This window comes from Mastigoproctus giganteus, chromosome 4 (assembly GCF_048544385.1).
Source record: "Mastigoproctus giganteus isolate SK-2022 chromosome 4, ASM4854438v1, whole genome shotgun sequence".
Lineage (NCBI taxonomy): Eukaryota > Metazoa > Arthropoda > Arachnida > Uropygi > Thelyphonidae > Mastigoproctus > Mastigoproctus giganteus.
The window spans coordinates 11,900,611-11,907,065 of NC_143578.1; the positions used below are offsets into that span (position 1 = coordinate 11,900,611).

The 6,455-nt window shown below is 42.0% G+C and overlaps 1 non-coding gene across 1 annotated transcript; it reads right to left on the reverse strand.

Moving 5' to 3' along the window:
- Positions 1-2,597: 2,597 nt before the first annotated feature.
- TRNAD-GUC (transfer RNA aspartic acid (anticodon GUC)) lies at positions 2,598-2,669 on the reverse strand. The gene has a single exon. It is a non-coding gene; the product is annotated as a tRNA-Asp (tRNA).
- Positions 2,670-6,455: the final 3,786 nt, after the last annotated feature.

Genomic DNA, 6,455 nt, shown 5'->3' on the forward strand with positions numbered 1-6,455 from the left:
AGACAGATAGACAGAGAGAGAGAGAGAGAGAGAGAGAGAGAGAGAGACAGAAAAATAGACAGAAAAGGAGGCGGAGACTAAAGACGGAAAGAGAGAGAGAGAGAGAGAGACAGACACACAGAGATATAGAGAGACAGAAAGACAGAGATAGTGAGACAAAACACAAAGAGATAGTGAGAGATAGTGAAAGAGATAGTGAGACAAACACAAAGACAGAGACAAACAGAGAGAGAAAGAGACAAAAACGGAGAGACAGATAGACAGAAAGAGAGAGAGAGAGAGAGAGAGAGAGAGAGAGAGAGAGAGAAATAGACAGAAAGACAGACAGAGAGAAACAGACAGAGATATAGAGAGACAGAAAGACAGAGAAAGAGATAGTGAGACAAACACAAAGACAGAGACAAACAGACAGAGACAGAGACAGAGAAAGAGAAACGGAGAGACAGATAGACAGAAAGAGAGACAGAGACAGAGAAACGGAGAGACAGATAGACAGAAAGAGAGACAGAGACAGAGAAAGACGCGGAGACAGAGAAAAAGAGAGACAGAGACAGAGGCAGATAGAGAGACAGAGAAAGAGATATGGAGAGACAGAAAGACAGAGAAAGAGATAGTGAGACAAACACAAAGATAGAGACAAACAGTTAGAGAGACAGAGACAGAGACAGAGAAACGGACAGACAGATAGATAGACAGAGAGAGAGAGAGAGAGAGAGAAAAATAGACAGAGAAAGAGGCGGAGACAGAGATGGAAAGAGAGAGATAGAGAGACAGAGAGAGAGAGAGAGACAGACAGAGATATAGAGAGACAGAAAGACAGACAAAGAGATAGTGAGATAAACACAAAGACAGAGACAAACAGAGAGAGACAGAGACAGAGAAACGGAGAGACAGATAGATAGACAGCAAGAGAGAGAGAGAGACAGGGACAGACAGAGAAAGAGGCGGAGACAGGGACAGACAGAGAAAGAGGCGGAGACAGAGAAAAAGAGAGACAGTGACAGAGGAAGAGACGGAGACAGAGGCAGATAGAGATACAGAGATATAGAGAGACAGAACGACAGAGAAAGAGATAGTGAGACAAACACAAAGACAGAGACAAACTGATAGAGAGACAGAGACAGAGAAAAGGAGAGGCAGACAAATAGACAGAGAGAGAGAGACAGAGAAAGAGGCGGAGACAGAGACGGAAAGAGAGAGAGAGATAGAGAGAAAGACACAGACAGAGATATAGAGAGACAGAAAGAGATAGTGAGACAAACACAAAGACAGAGACAAACAGAGAGAGAAAGAGACAAAAACGGAGAGACAGATAGATAGACAGAAAGAGAGAGACAGAGAGAGACAGAGACAGAAAAATAGACAGAAAGACAGACAGAGAGAAACAGACAGAGATATAAAGAGACAGAAAGACAGAGAAAGAGATAGTGAGACAAACACCGAGACAGAGACAAACAAAGATACACAGAGACAGAGAAACGAAGAGACAGACAGATAGACAGAAAGAGAGAGAGAGAGACAGGGACAGACAGACAGGAAATAGGTGGAGACAGAGAAAAAGAGAGACAGAGACAGAGGAAGAGACGGAGACAGAGGCAGATAGAGAGACAGAGAAAGAGACAGAGAGAGAGACAGAAAGAGAGAGAGAGAGAGACGGAGGCAGAGACAGAGACAGAGAGAGAGAGACAGAAAGAGAGCGAAAGAGATGGAGGCAGAGACAGAGACAGAAACAGAGAGAAAGAGACGGAGACAGAGACAAAAAGAGAGAGACAGAGACAGAAAGAGACGGAGACAGAGAAACAGACACAGACAGAGACAGAGCGATAGAGTGAGAGAAACGGATTAATAGATGAACAGAGTGATAGAAAAAATGAAGAGAAACAGAAAATAGATAAGAAGAATGACAAAGAGAAATTGACAGAGAGAGAGAGAGAGAGAAATGGGTAGAGAGAGATAGATAGAGAGAAGAGAGATAGATAGAGAGAAGGTGAAAGAGAAGATGAGCGGTAAATACGTTTCGTAAATATAATAATCGATTTACATTCAACGTACAAGTAAGCTGAAGCAAAGGAAACATTTCCACTTGGCCAATTGAACACACTTGCTTGCCATTGGTCGCTCTCCTCTTCGGGTCACACGTTCACGTCTTCTTGTGGGTCAAGTGGAGAATCTCCTACGAGGGAAGTCCTCGGGAGTGTGGGCGTGGTTGCAGTTGTGCACTCGATCAGTTTGTTGTTCGCAGGACAGTCCAGGTTCGTGTGTTCCAAGGTACCCGGAGTGGCACTCAGAAGGACGTTGTGCCACAGCCTCCATCGGATGTCAACATCCGATCTGGAACATTTAATCCTGTACGGAAGGTTCAATTGAAAGTTAGATGGTGGAGGAGGGCACAGGGTGTAGGCAACAGAGGAACCGTGGGCTTCCAATAAGAAAGGTTGGTGCAGGTAACATTTTCAATCCCTTTTGTTGCTGTTTTGATGTCTGCAAGAGCTTGTGCGATTTCACAAGTTTGCAATTATGGTTTTAAAGAGCAACTCTTCTGACCCTTTCCATTCAAGGCATGGTGTCAGAAGAACAGAAGAAGAAAAAAAAAATTACTCCCCGGCGGGGAATCGAACCCCGGTCTCCCGCGTGACAGGCGGGGATACTAACCACTATACTACCGAGGAACACGTGGCTAGATGGATAGAAGAATAGAGATAGAGAAATGGATGGAGAGAGACAGAAAAAATAGGATAAAAGATAAGAGTGAAATTATATTTAGAGTGAAACCAATATTTTGGCTCGCAAGTGCACAACACATCTAATCGATCTAACGAAAGGGAGAGAGAGAGAGAGAGAGAGAGAGAAAGAGATGCCTCCTTTACTCTGTTCGGGGTAAGTTTGTTTGTGTGGTAATCAAGGCGGTCGCCAGCGTATGTCAAAGTTCATTAAAGCATTGTGAAATGGCTCGCGCAGTTACATCAGTCATACGAAATGGATGGAGGTCACTTTGCGCATCTGTTGCAGGCGTCACGGATCGGAAAATTCATCAAGAGGCGGTGGGGGGGGGGAGTATCGACTTCCGTGCATTGCCGGTTCTTCTCTGGACATTTGTTGCGTCCATTTGGCCCGCCTCACAAGCCATCCGATGATATTATTAATTTTTCCCTAATCGATTGTTCCACAGTAGTAGCCCCCTAGTGGACAGAAACCGAAGTAGATGGTCATCATAAACAAAAAAAAAAAAAAAAAAAAAATAGCGCCACCTAACTATAGTTTAAAATTTAATATTTAATTTTGCCGGTTTCAAAATTTAACTTTTAACGAAGAATAAGTTGCAAATTTTTTTTAAGGCGTCTTCCTTCAGTGGGCGTCAAAAAAAAAAGGGTTGTCAGATAGCAGACGACTATTAAAGCTGTCAACAGAAATCTGCAACGAGTTCATCTGGCGAGAAGGTGGTGACGTCACAGTTACAAGTCAAACGCTAATGAATAATGCAGAAGATAACAATAATCATCCCGGCGCGAGCGACTTTCATCAGGTACTTAACATGTAGATTACCTCGTTTCTCGTGATGGCGCGTGCGGCTAATTATGGAACTTGTAAAGACAACTTTAATGACCTCTCCGAAGAGACGCTAAGCAATTCGCATTCCCTTAAAGCAGAAGAGACAGCTCCGATAATTAATTGTGACTTTTCTCTGTTGCTCGTTATTAAGTTAGAAGGAGAAACAACAGCGTTGCGCGCGCGCGCACACACACACACACACACACACACACACACACACAAACACACTCACGCACACACGCGCCGATTAAAGTAAACTCAATATTTTATCTCATTTGATGTTGCGCTTCTCGGTTTCTCAACACGCCTTTGCATGCCCCGCATACTTTCCTCTCAAAAGAAATCCGTCCGGCCCTTAACGGATATTTAGATCTAAATATATTAATTAATACGTAATTAATTGATAACTGCGTCTATTGTTGTATAAATAGCTCTTATGATCGTCTGTTACACGCGCGTGCAAAACTCGCTGTCCAAAAGACGTTATTTCCATTATTGGAACGCGTCTGCCAAAGGGAATGCACAGATGTCAGTTTCAGAGGCAATTGAAATGAACATTTGAGTAATTATAGCGGCCTTTGAAGCGCTTATTGTCTTCATTATGTTCCTTCATCTGTCTGTCCGTCCACACGTAATATCTCTACTCCCACTCGATGGATTTTTATGAAATTTTATATTTCGTTGTTTGAGCATAATTTGTCGAGCTGTTCCAAATTTAATTAAAATCCAACCAGTAGAAATTCGGCAATTATTATTATTTATTTATTTTTTGATACATATTCGTACACCATATACTGCAGCTGAAGCACTGGATGTAATTTTTGTTATCAGTTTACTAAACAAACACATCATGATATATTTTTTATTTATCTACAAAATGTGAATCAATTGGGGATGGCTACATACCAGAAGGATGTGTTTACCCTATGTACATCGGGATTATATTTCAATTGTAATTAAAATCTTGGAATAAATAAGTAAACTGCATTACGAAAGCGTTGACAGTATACTACGATTGTTTAATTTGTTCGATCACAGAGCCTATTTCACGGGCCGTTGATTATGAAGTATTACAAAATCTGGAGTGTACATCACTGTCCACAAATTAGGAATTGTGGACATGTGATGGTCACTAATTTGTGGGCGGTCCTTGATAAAGGCCTTTTTCCTTGGTGTAAGTAACACATAACCATGAACTTCATGGTTTCAAGCACCATCACCAACAACAACAACAGTCCAAATCCGAACCAGCCAAAACAACCCATATAATCTTCTGCCAGACTTTGTGGACAAGATGATATACTCCAATAGGAAGCGTTCTCTGGGTAATTTAAAGTCCCAAACATTACAGTGAAAGTTCCAAATCTTCCAACCAGGGACTTCAAGCAGTACGTTGGAAGTCCCTGGCTTCCAACGTACTGTTTTTGCATAGTCATCCCCATAACATTTATATTGGTATGACTCATCTAAAATGCATACCAGGAGGTGTTCTGGCACAGTATACAATATTCGTAGATGGATTCCCTGAATACCTTTGGCTATATAGCGTATAAGTTGCTGTTTCCGAGGCAATAGAGTACCTCTGAAACTGCAACTCAACTGGGATTTTCAAGTACGACTATGCCACGGATGTATCAACATTGCCCCAATAAGCAATGACATCCACCAAGCGATCTTGTAGTAGGAAAGAGCACGAGAGGCCAACGAAAGCTGAGAAGAGTTGAAGGAGGTAACAGAAACGCTACAGTCAGTGTAATAACAACCAAACACAACAGTGGTAACCAAAGAAGCATTTCAATCCACGTACCCCATCGCGGATTCGTGGTATTGTAGTCAAAGACTGAACTGGATTCCACCTGTCAGCAAAAGTTGTCTGGGCTGAAGAATCTCGGTTCCTGTTGATGGGAGGACCACAGATTATGGCTAAACAACATGAGTCCAGGGATTCATCATGTCAGCCATCAAGAATGTACGCTGTTGATGGCGGTGTAATGTTTGGGGAGTGGTTTGTGGTTCGTGCTGGCTCCATTTATACCAGTGGAGCAAAACCTGGATACCACGGATTATCCGGATTTCTTTTCCGAGGTGCATCCTGATTGGAAAATGCCAGAAGACCAGAATTGTAGAGAAATGGTACCAGGAAGAGGAGAGTGGATTCAGCCTTGTGCAGTATTTCCCAATCATGAGATCTCAAATTCTGGTCCATTTTGACTCAACTTGGGTCAAAATAGACCAGCATCTCTCTGACACGCTTACGACTCTTCGTTGAGTTCTGTACACGACGAATCCGGAATGTCCTGATGTAGGACTTATTCCCTATTTAGGTGGAACTAATAAAGTGGTCGCTCAGTATACATACAATAGTAGACGTCTGTGGGGTTCAGTATACTCTAGTGATCAATCTCGTAATTCAATCCTGGTTTTTGAAATCCCCTTAATCAATTTAGATTCGTCTTCTTTCCTGCTCCATTTCTTTCTTCCTGAATGCTCGCTTAATGATGGAAATGGAGACCCAAATAAACAAATTAAAATAAACTTTTCTTTCTTTTTTTCTTTTCAAATGCAAGTAGATTAACCAGTTCGTCCCGGGATTAATTTGGGTTAATTCTGGTTTCTCGCAAGTGAATTAACCTAATTCCGTTTACTGCTCTCCTGGATAATTTTCCTCTTTATCTCATTGGTTCCCTGTTGGGAAATGAACTCCCTTCGCCTGGAGTGAGCTGTACGCAGGTGCCACAGAACTTGTAACATTCACTCTGGTTCCAGAGTGTCAAATATTCATTGGTGATTCATTGGTGAAACAAGGGATTCGAATATAGAAGAAAAACTATACTGCTCGACAAAATTAACCGAACAAAATGTCCTTCATTGATATTTTATTGTGAACAATGTTGCTGAAGGCGAAT